Raw genomic sequence first — 12467 nt, 5'->3', positions numbered from 1 at the left:
GCTCCGGCAGCAGAGAGAGCTGAGGCTGCAGGGGAGGGGGAACAGCAGGGGAGGGACTGGGGGCTAGTCTCCTGGGCCAGGAGCTCAGAGGCCAGGCAGGAGGGTCCTGTGGGCTGGATTTGGCCCGTGGGCTCTAGTTTGCTCACCTCTGCTCTAAGGTATCGAGCTCCGAGAAGCCATCAGTACCAACAGCAGGCTGTGGTGGCAAGAAGAGCTGTATCACGGTATTGAAAAAAAATGCTTTGGCTCCATTCAGATTCTTCCCAGAGTGTTCAAAACTCACAGTATTATCCACTCCTTTGGTTACCATTACTTCAGCTCAAGCCAGGGACATGGTACTAACAACATACTCGGTACCACCGGAATTCCAGTTTCCCTGAATTCCCTTAAAGTGTCAGCAGCTCCCGAATCACCATTGTTTGTTTCCAATCTCTTCTCAGTACTGGAAACATCCAGATCTCTGGACACCCAGAAAGCGTTCAGCTCCCCAGATACCCAACCAGAACAAATGGTGGTACCTCAAGCTCCTTCTTCTATCACACCATTACTGAGTGACTTAAAGGAGGATGATTCTGATGAACACTCTGCCTCAGTCTCCCAAATATCTGTGCAAGGCTCTTCACTCTGCCCCATGAAGGCTGTTTTCCTGAGGTCACTTGTGATAGACATCCATAGCTACCATACTGCTGGGGTGAGCACCTGTGGATTCCACCACCTATGTCATATGCGCCAGCCCATTGTCCATACTGGAGACCCTGGGGAGCTTATCACTATCAATTCTCTAGGGCCTCAAATTCTGCCCTTCATAGAGACAGGCAACCCTTCTCACCTTCCCTTTCCAGGAACCTGGAGCCTCAGGAAGAGACTTTTGAGGAGCAAGAGGCCAAGACTGACGAGGTGGTCTCTCCAACTGCAAACCTCTCTTCTCCATCCCTGGATGAAGCTGTCCTGCCACCACCATCCCTGGCTCATAATTTTAAGCTGTTTCATGATCTCATCAGAAGAGTGGTTAATTCTTTACAGATCCCCCTCAAGCAGATTGAGGAGCTGCATCATAAACTGCTTGAAAACCTCCCTACTGCCTCCTCTGCCCATATTGCCCTGCCAGTCAATGAGGCATTCCTGGATCCTTCAAATATCATCTGTCATACGTCAGCCTCAATTCCTCCCATGTGCAAGAGGGCAAACAAAAAATATTGCATTGCTTCTAAGGAGTCAGAATTTTTATTTTCTCACCCATCTCCTAACTCCTTGGTGGTTGAGGTGGTTAACAAATGAGGAAGGCAGCGCCACGTTAAATCTATGCCCTATGATAAAAATCTTAAGTGCCTCCATCTCCTTGGTAGAAAATCTTATTTTCAGCTACTTTACAGCTTAGAATCACCCATTACCAGGCCTTAATGACAAAGTATAACAACACAAACTATGCTAAGCTGAACTCCCTTATTGAACATCTGCTGGCAGAGCACAGAGAGCAGTTCCTGGCAATTATTGCAGAAGGCCAACTCCCCACCAGAACACCTCTGCAGGCTTCTCTCAACTTTGTTGATACTGCCGCTTGTTCGCTTTTCCATGACAGTAGTTATGAGGAGGGACTTCTGGCTTCAGTTCTCTGTAATATCAAAGGAGGATCAGAATACGATAGACGACCTTCCTTTTGACAGTATTAGGTTGTTTGTTGAAAATACAGATGAATCTCTGCACATGTTAAAAGATTCCAGGGCCACTTTATGATCTACACATCAGAAGAGAAAATTTATTAGGTCTCAGACTGCGCAGAGATTTCATTCTACCCTGTTCCCAAGCTCGCAGAGGCCACATGAACTTCACTGCAAAAGGTAGACATTCCAGAGGAGAAAACCACCCACCTCCCAGCCTTCAACTTCACAACCTTCCACCTTGAAACAACAGTTTTGATCAGAAGATCAAGGTGGTGAGTTCCCATCCCCCTTCATACCAGCTGCAACATTTCACCTGCTTTCCTCCCTTTGGCACCTGCCTTTACCGCTTTTGGCAGGCTTGGGAGTCCATCACTACAGACAAGTGGGTTTTGGTGAACACTTCCACAAGGTATTCCATCCATTTCAATTCTCTTCCACCCACCAACTCTCCTTCTCCATCCCTCTTCAGGGTCCTCTCCCATGAGAACCTGCTATGGCAGGAAATAGATTCTCTTCTACACCTGGGTGCTATCAAATCAGTTCCCACACAGTAAAGAGGGAAGGGGTTTTACTCCAGGTATTTCCTGGTCCCAAAAAAGAGCAGAGGTTGGGGACCCATCCTAGATTTAAGACTACTTTGTGAAGGCACAAAAATTGAGAATGGTAACATTTGTAGCTATAATCTTGTCACTGGATCAAGGGGATTGGTTCTCGACCCTTGACCTTCTGAATGCATATTTCCACATTGCAATCCACTCATTCCACAAATGATTCCTTCACTTTACTGTAGTCCTTTTGGCCTATCATCCACCCTGAGGGTCTTTTCAAAGTTCATGTTGGTAGTAGTGGCACACCTCCACAGGAATGCTATTTTGGTATTCCCTTACCTAGAGGATTGGCTTCTGAAAGGACACTCCTTGGAGTGACTTCACAAGCAATGTACAGGGCCATACTGGCGCTGAAACTGAACATTCAGAAGTCCACCTTGACCCCTGTGCAAGAGCTGGCATTCATAGGGGCTCATTTTGACTCAGTAGTAGTGGGAGCCTTCCTGCCAATGTACAGATTTCAGTCCTTATCCAACTTAGTCAATATGATTCAGATCAGTCCTCAGATCCCGGTCAGAAACTGTCTCCAACTACTGGGGCATATGGCAGCTGGCACTTCCATTCTAGATCATGCACAACTGCACATGCAATGCCTTCAAGGGTGGCTCAGGACAATTTATTCACCAAGCAGACACAGTCTAAACATACTGCTTTCCATACCCACTTTTGTAAAGAACTCTCTCAATTGTTAGAAATACACTCACAATGTGCATGAGGGAGTCCCCTTCACCTTCCCTCTCCCAACGACTGTCATAATAACAGATGCTGCCCTGTTGTACACAGCTCTGGGCAGGAGGATGCCCCAAGAAGCCACTCTGCACATCAACCTCCCAGAACTCAGAGCATTCAGATACATCTGTCTCCAATTTCTGCCACTGATCAGAGGCAAAAACATGAAGGTCATAACAGACATGTCATGCATGTTTTATATAAACTGGCAAAGGGGAGCAAGATCACCCTCCCTCTGTGCCAAGGCTATAAAACTTTGGAATTGGAGTATATGCAATCAGATTGTTATTGCAGCAGCTTACCTTCCAGGAGTGACCATGGACAGACTCAGCAGGCACTTCTCTCAAGACCATGAGTGGGAGATAGGGAAGTATAGTGGAATCTATGTGTTCCAACAATGGTGCACTCCTCAGATAGACCTTTTTGCCACAGCAATAATAGGAAAATGTGCTCACTTTTGTTCCAGAGCCAATCTGTGTCACCAATCCCTTAGGAATGCCTTTCACCTATAATAGTCACTGGGTCTTCTGTATGTATTAGAATATCAAAGTTGGAAAGGACCTCAGGAGGTCATCTAGTCCAACCCCCTGCTGAAAGCAGGACCAATCCCCAGACAGATTTTACCCAAGTTCCCTAAATGGCCCCCTCAAGTACTGAACTCATAACCCTGGGTTTAGCAGGCCGATGCTCAAGCAACTGAGCTACCCCTCCCCCTGACTTTGCTGATGTACAAAGTCCTACTCAAAATAAGAAAGGACAAAGCCAGAGTTATTGTGATTGTTCTGATATGGCCAGATCAACATGGTTTCCTTACCTGATACAGCTGGCAGTATTCTCCCTGATCACCCAAACACATTGCAACAACCTTATTGCTGCTAGACATACTGTCCTCTATTCTATACTACAGACCTTGGAGTTATCGCTGAGCCTCATTAGAGTTCATCTGGCTGCCATCATGGCCTTCCATTTTCCAAAAAAGGGTTTACACTGTATTTGCCCACCAAGTAACAACAAGATTTCTTACAGGTAAGGGCAACCTTTTTCCATCAGTTAAACTCCTTACTTATTGGAACCTCAGTTTGGTTCTCAAATGCCTTACTTCACCACTGTTTGAACCTGTGGCTGCCTGCTCACTCCTTTTATCGATGAAAATGGCATTTCTAGTTGCCATCACATCAGCTTGACAAGTGGAGAAAATAAGGTCTCCTATGGCATATTAACAATTCCCAATATTTTTCAGAGATAAAGTTACATTACGACCAGCCCCCATATTTTTGCCAAAAGTACCTTCTCATTTTCATATTAATCAGCCCATACAGCTCCCTGTCTTTCACCATAATTCTCACCAGGATAAAGGGGAGGCCTTGGTCTACATGGCTGATGTCAGGAGATCCAGGGCCTTCTACCTTGATAGGACTAAACCTTTCAGGAAGATTTCCAGATTCTTTGTCTCAATTGCAGACAAAACAAAAGGAACTGCAATCTCTAAATGGAGATTCTCTAGGTGGAAAACTGACTATATTAGCAACAGCTGCCCATCTTGTAATTTCAAAGCACCCACTGACATCTGAGCTCACTCTCCGAGATATATTTCCACCTCCACAGCCTTTCTTAAGAACATTCCTATCATTGAAATATGTAAAGCCACAACTTTGGCTTCTCTGTGTACATTTGCTGAACAGTGTGCAATAATTCACAACTCTACTTCCGACAGTGTGTTTGGCTCAGCTGTACTTTCTTCCATACTGGATTAGACTTTGAAGCCCCCGCCTCTTTAAAAGGGGAACTGCTTGGGAGTTACCTAGAGTGGAGCACCTAAGCAGATACTACTCAGAGAAGAAGACGTGGTTACTCATCCTATGCAGTAATTGCAGTTTTTTAAGATGTGTTCTTCTATGGGTGTTCTGCTACCTGCCCTTCTTTCCCTCTTCTTTGGAGTTCCTGGTCATGAAGCTTTGTAACAGAGAAGGAACTGAGGATAGTTAGCCCACACAGTGCTATGTAGCAACAACACAGAACATGAGGTGAAGTAACATGCATGCACAGGCTGAACAGACATGTCTATGAAAATCTCCTATTGAAGGTGCAGGTGGAGCACCCAGAGGGAGAAACATCTTAAAGAACTGCAGTTACTGTATTTTTCTTCTCCAAGAGACTGTTGTAGCAGTTTTTGCCCGGTCTCTATTATAAAATAAATATTGTTTTAAAAAGTTAGCCTGCAGAAAATGCTGAGGTGAAGGGGTGTGGCCTAAGCCTCACCCCATGTCACTATGTAGTCACTTAAGGCCTGGTCTACACTATGAGTTTAGGTAGAATTTAGCAGCGTTAAATCAAATTAACCCTGCACCCATCCGTACAACAAAGCCAATTACTTTGACATAAAGGGCTCTTAAAATCAATTTCTGTACTCCTCCCCAGTGAGGGGAGTAGCGCTGAAATCAACATTGCTGGTTTGAATTAGGGTTAGTGTGGATGCAATTTGACGGTATTGGCCTCTGGGAGCTATCCCACAGTGCACCATTGTGACCGCTCTGGACAGCAATCTGAACTCAGATGCACTGGCCAGGTAGACAGGAAAAGCCCCACAAACTTTTGAATTTCATTTCCTGTTTGACCAGCGTGGAGCGCTGATCAGCACAGGTGAGTATGCAGAGCTCATCAGCACAGGTAACCATGCAGTCTGAGAATTGAAAAAGAGCTCCAACATGCACCATACGGGAATTACTGGATCTGATCACTGTACGAGGAGAGGATTCTGTGCTAGCAGAATTGCATTCCAAAAGATGAATTGCCAAAACATTTGAAAAAATCTCAAAGGGCATGATGGAGAGAGGCCACAATAGGGACTCACTAAAGTGCCGTGTGAGAGTTAAGGAGCTCAGACAAGCGTACCAGAAAGCCAAAGAAGCAAATGGATGCTCCGGGGCAAAGCCACAGATATGCCGCTTCTACACTGAGCTGCATGCAATTCTAGGGGGGGCCGCCACCACTACCCCACCCCTGATTGTGGATTCCCGGGAGGGGGTATTCTCAGCCATGCCTGAGGATTTTGCAAACGGAAAAGATGAGGAGGAGGAGGACAAGCTTGTGGAGAGCACACAGCACACCGTTCTCCCCAACAGCCAGGATCTTTTTCTCAGCCTGACTGAAATAGCCTCCCAGCCATCCCAAGGCAGTATCCCAGACCATGAAGCCAGAGAAGGGACCTCTGGTGAGTGTACCTTTGTAAATATAAAACATGGTTTAAAAGCAAGTGTTTTTTAATGATTAATTTTCCCTGAGGACTTGGGATGCATTCGCAGCCAGTACAGCTGCTGGAAAAGTCTGTTAACATGTCTGGGGATGGAGCGGAAATCCTCCAGAGACATCTCCATGAAGCTTTCCTGGAAGTACTCCAAAAGCCTTTGCAGAAGGTTTCTGGGGAGGGCAGCCTTATTCCATCCTCCATGGTAGGACACTTTACCACGCCATGCTAGTAGCATGTAATCTGGTATCATTGCATGACAAAGCCTGGCAGCGTATGGTCCTGGTGTTTGCTGACATTCAAGCAACATCCGTTCTTTATCTCACTGTGTTACCCTCAGGAGAGTGATATCATTCATGGTAACCTGGTTGAAATACGGGAATTTAATTAAGGGGACATTCAGAGGTGGCCGTTCCTACTGGGCTATTTGCCTGTGGCTGAAAAGAAATCCTTCCTGCAGATAGCCAAGCGGTGGGGGCATTGGTGCTGAGCTGTTCACTTTTGGCTAGCAGGGTTCTTCCCTGATACCAGCCATGCAGTGGGAGGGAGGGGTAAAGCGATGATCCCAGAGAATTGCATGAGAGGGGTAGTTTGGTTTCTGCTGCTGCACATTAACATGAAAACCACAACACTCAATGGGCTTTGCTTTGTGTGGGAAAGGAGGGCGCTGCTTTTATGAAGGTTGCAGAAGCCAAAAGACAATGGCTTACCATGGCCGCATGCAAGCCAAATTCCATTACCCTGCCTGTGTCTGTGATCTCTAACACCAAAGCCACAGGCCCTCAATATTAAGATGCAAAATGCGACCTTGTACTGAAATCACATGTGCTATGTAATGTGAATAGTGTTGTTCATCGTAAAAGAGCATAAGCATTGTTCTGTAGAATGTATCTTCTTAAATACTTCTCTCCCTTTTTTCCTTCCTCCGTCCTGAAGGCTATCTCAGATAAGGCGGCAAAAAAAATGCACACAAGATGAAATGTTCTCTGAGATCATGCAGTTGACCCGCAATTAAAGAGCTCATCTGAATGAGTGGAAGGACAGAGTATCACAGTACAGGAAAACAACCAATGAACATGAGGACAGAAGGGATGAGCGTGAGGACGAGGAGGCGAACGTGAGGACAGGAGGGATGCTCGAGATGAGAGGTGGCGGCAGGAAGATCAGAGGAGGCAGGATGCAACGCTGGGGTTACTGCAGTACCAAACGGACATGCTCTGGCGTCTGGTGGAGCTTCAGGAATGGCAGCAGGATCACAGAGTGCCGCTGCAGCCCCTGTTTAACCGCCCTCCCCCTTTCCCAAGTTCCATAGCCTCCTCACCCAGACACCCAAGAATGTGGGGGGAGGAGGCTCCGTGCGCCTACCAATCCACCCCAGTGGCCAGCCCAAGCAACAGAAGGCTGTCATTCAACAAGTTTTGAAGTGGCCTTTTTCTTCCCTCCTCCCGCACCCCACCCAGGCTACCTTGTCAGTTCTCTCCCTATTTTTATAATCAATTAATAAAAAATACTTGGTTTTTAAATGATAGTGACTTTATTTCCTTTGCAAGCAAGCTGTGATTGAAGGGAGGAGGGTGGGTGGCTTACAGGGAATGAACTGTCACACAGAACTGTCACACCGTAGCCTGGCCAGTCATGAAACTGATTTTCAAAGCTTCTCTGATGCGCAGCACTTCCAGGTGTGCTCTTCTAATTGCCTTGGTGTCTGGCTGTGCGTAATCAGCGGCCAGGCGATTTGCCTCAACCTCCCACCCTCCCATAAACATCTCCCCCTTACTCTCACAGAGATTGTGGAGCACACAGCAAGCAGCAATAACAATGGGAATATTGGTTTGGCTGAGGTCTAAGCGAGTCAGTAAAGTGCACCAGCGACCCTTTAAATGTCCAAATGCACATTCTACCACCATTCTGCACTTGCTCAACCTATACTTGAACAGCTCCTGACTACGGTCCAGGCTGCCTGTGTATGGCTTCATGAGCCATGGCATTAAGGGGTAGGCTGGGTCACCCAGGATAACTACAGGCATTTCAACATCCCCAACGGTTATTTTCTGGTCTGGGAAGTAAATCCCTTGCTGCAGCTGTTTAAACAGACCAGTGTTCCTGAAGAAACGAGCATAATGAACCCTTCCCGGCCATCCCACATTGATGTTGGTGAAACGTCCCTTGTGATCCACCAGTGCTTGCAGCACCATTGAAAAGTACCCCTTGCAGTTTATGTACTAGCTGCCCTGGTGCCAAGATAGGGATATGCATTCCATCTATTGCCCTACCACAGTTAGGGAATCCCATTGCAGCAAAGCCATCTACTATGACTTGCACATTTCCCAGAATCACTACCTTTGGTAGCAGCAGCTCAGTGATTGCTTTGGCTGCTTGCATCACAGCAGCCCCCACAGTAGATTTTCCCACTCCAAATTGATTCCCGACTGACCAGTAGCTGTCTGGCGTTGCAAGCTTCCACAGGACTATTGCCACTCACTTGTGAACTGTGAGGGCTGCTTTCATCTTGGTATTCTGGTGCTTCAGGGCAGAAGAAAGCAAGTCACAAAGTTCCATGAAAGTGCCCTTACGCAACACTATGCAGTTCCACCAGTCTGTGCTTGTTTCCCAGGCCCAAATCGGCATTCTGCGGCATGAACCTGCTCCACTAACACCATGATCTCCAAAGCACCAGGGCCCGTGGTTTGAGAGAATTTTGTGTCCATGTCCTCATCACTCTCATTGCCGCTCTGCCGTCTCCTCCTCCTCGCCCGGTTTTGCAGGTTCTATTTCAGCATAAACTGCATGATAATGCAAAGGCGTTTACAATGTTCTTGACTGCTGTGTTGAGCTGAGCAGGCTCCATGCTTGCCATGGTATGGCGTCTGCACTGAAAAAAGGCGTGAAACAATTGTCTGCCATTGCTCTGACAGAGGGAGGGGCGACTGATGACATGGCTTATAGGGAATTAAATTCCACAAAGGCAGAGGCTTTGCATCAAGGAGAAACACGAACAACTGTCACACAGAATGGCCCCCTCAAGGATCAAACTAAAAAGCCTGGGTTTAGCAGGCGGTTGATTTCACGGAGGGATGGGGGATGTAAATGAATACAAAACAAATCTGATCTATTTCTTGTTTTGATCCACTCCATTTATCTTTTACATCTTAGGCTGACAGCAGACGGTATAGTATGACTGCTAGCCATCAGCATCTCCAGGGCACTTAGCAGAAGGTGCTGCATTAAGAAAGCCATCGTCATCTCCTAGCTACTCACCAGAAGATGCTGCATTATGACTACTAGCCCTCAACATTTCCTGGGCCCTCCGCAGAAAATGGGAAATGACCTGGCTGAGTCACTCTCATCTCTCTATGATGACGATGGCTTTCAGTCCTAATGCACCATCTGCTGCCAAAAGGCAATGAGCTGCTGCTGTGTAGCAATGCAGTCCCACGTCTGCCAGCGCCCAGGAGACTTATGGTGACAGTCAGATATGCGGGCTCCATGCTTGCCGTGGTATGGTGTCTGCACAGGTAACCCAGGAAAAAAGGCACGAAACGGTTGTCTGTCATTGCTTTCACGGAGGGAAGGAGGGAGAGGGCAGCCTGACAACATGTACCCAGAACCACCCGCGACACTGTTTTTTTGCCCCATCAGGCATTGGGATCTCAATGGGCAGTGAAGACTCCGGGAACTATGGGATAGCTATCCACAGTGCAACACTCCGGAAGTAGATGCTAGCCTTGGTACTGTGGACGCACACCACCAAATTAATGTGCTTAGTGTGGCCGCATGCACTCGACTTTATACAATCTGTTGCCAAAAACCGAATTCTGTAAAATCGGAGTAATCCTGTAGTGTAGACATACCCTAAGACTGGGCCAGCAGGAGGAACCTATCTCCACCTAAACTATTTTTTGGTGAGCAATGACAGAGGTGGAGGAAGGGTTTTCATATGTTTCCTTCATTACTTATATTTCTAGTTATAATTTTTGTCACATTTTTTTCAATAGTAACTTGTGGAGTAACTGATTTATAGAGAATTTGATTCCTGATATCTGAAAGTTTACATAGTTTGAATAAAATTAAAAATATGTATTATAAGGATAAGTAGGGAAAAGCTTTTAATTTCCGAATGGAAGGAAAAAAAATGAAGTGAAATAATGTGCACCTCATCCTTCAAGTTTATAGAAACTCAATATAAAATACAATTAATTATAGGTAGGGCTGGTAGGTTGCTTAACATTTCCCATTGTAAGACCATGGTTTCAATTGTGTATAACTTTTCCCTTATAATTTTTATCCAAGTGGTTAGAGCACTCACCTGGCATATGAGAGAGCCGAGTTCAGTTCCCCTCCACCTGATGTGAAGAACTTGGGTCTCCACCTCACAGGAGCGTATCATAACCACTGGACTTCAGGGTATTCTACAAGTTCTCTCAGTCTCTCCTGTTAGGCCAGGAAGAGTGTTAGAGTGACTCTGCATGTGGTTAGGTACTTTACTGAGAGGTAGGATCTCCATATCAGGTTAAATGAACCTGGAAGTTATGAGGGGGTTAGCACTATCACTTCCTCCTCTGGCCTTTTTGTGTGGATTTAGGTTTGCTCAGAGAACACCTACTGGATCATGCCCCACAGGTGAGATGGGTGCGGGAACACCTAGTTGGAGGATCCCACTCGGGGTTAGGCGTGTGATAGATGCCTGGGTGCTTGAACTGAGGTATGTGTACACATGCTCACTGGCAGAAACTTTGGCACCTAGGGAACTTTAATAGTGGAAGTGTAGGTGCCTACAGAATTAGGTGGCATCAGAGCAGGGGTTTTGAGGATCTCAGTGGTCCTAACTGTTGGACTTAGGTACTTAAGCCCTTTTATGGACCTAGCCCTTACTGATTATCTTCATACCTCTCTATTAGCTCAATGTGAAATTCCTCCTTGTGCCCAGGGACAGCACAAGAACTGCATTACTTATTTACCTAAACCCTCCTTTGAGGACTTAAGTGATGCATTAAGGCTTTGGGCTGTCCCTGTACACAGGGTAAATGTCCCCCTTACACAACATCCCTTAGGGTTAGAGTGTAATCTTACAGCTGGTCATGAGTAAAGCGCAGGGTGTAATTGTGCTATGCCAAGAGCAGACTGGGACTGAGAGTCACAGTTCAGTGCCTGTTTCCAATTTAGTCTGCAGGGGAAGTACGCAGTGCTAGCTCTTCTCCCTATGCAACTTCCCTTCCACCCACTCCTTGCCCAGCTGTGCAGAAGGGGGAGTAGCAACATAGTGACAGCAGCTGCTCTCAGCCCCACTTCCATCCTGCAGTGCCAGACATGAAATGGGTGAGCACATAGTAAGGGTCATGCTCTAGCCCTTAATTATAACAATATTAGATACACCTCTGCCCCGATATAACACTGTCCTTGGGAGTCAAATAATCTTACCGCCTTATAGGTGAAACCGTGTTATATTGAACTTGCTTTGATCCACCGGAGTGTGCAGCCCCGCCCCCCCGGAGCACTGCTTTACCGTGTTATATCCAAATTTGTGTTATATCGGGTGGCATTATATTGAGATAGCGGTGTATATGGACTTTAGTAAGGAAGAAAATGGAAATAACACATAAGGTAACTTCAGGTATTCTGGTTGCTGAACTTAGTATTTTTACTCCAAATAATTTAAATAATTGGGAAAGCAGCTAGTAGAAAGTGGCATACAATACTGCAGTAGCTTCTCTGAGAATGGAGAGTGTATTCTACTAAATAAACAGGTAGGGCTTTCATATGTTTCCTTCATTCTTATGTTTCTAGTTATAATTTTTGTCACATTTTTTAATAAGTAGCTTGTGGAGTAACTGGTTTAGAGATAATTTTATTCCTGAAATTTCAGTGGAAAGGGATTACAGGCACAATATGTGAAAGTTTACATAGTTTAAATAAAATTGAAAATATATGCTATAAGGACAAGTAGGGGAAAGCTTTTAATTTCCAAATGGAAGAAAAAATGAAGTGATATAATATGCACCCCTTCCTGCAACTTTATAGAAACTCAATAGAAAATACAATTTCTTATAGGTAGGGCTGGTAGATTGCCTAACTCTTCCCATTATAAGACCCTGGTTTCAAATGCTTAAAACTTTGACAAAATTTAATCATTTGGGCTGAAATTTTCCATGCCATGTATCCCTCTCAGGTTGAATTTGTTTAGATTTTTTTCCCTAAAACAATTTACCCGTTTCCAGGAATGAGACT

The 12467-nt window shown here is 45.7% G+C and overlaps 1 protein-coding gene across 1 annotated transcript in view; it reads left to right on the top strand.

Annotated features, from left to right (window-relative positions):
- The window catches only part of GABBR2 (gamma-aminobutyric acid type B receptor subunit 2), an 895125-nt gene that overhangs the window by 633784 nt on the left and 248874 nt on the right, over nucleotides 1-12467 (top strand). The gene's annotated exons all lie outside the window — the stretch shown is intronic.

This window comes from Gopherus flavomarginatus, chromosome 2 (genome assembly GCF_025201925.1).
Source record: "Gopherus flavomarginatus isolate rGopFla2 chromosome 2, rGopFla2.mat.asm, whole genome shotgun sequence".
NCBI lineage: Eukaryota > Metazoa > Chordata > Testudines > Testudinidae > Gopherus > Gopherus flavomarginatus.
Note: the sequence above shows the minus strand (reverse complement) of the source record. Positions and strands in the feature narration are given on the sequence as shown.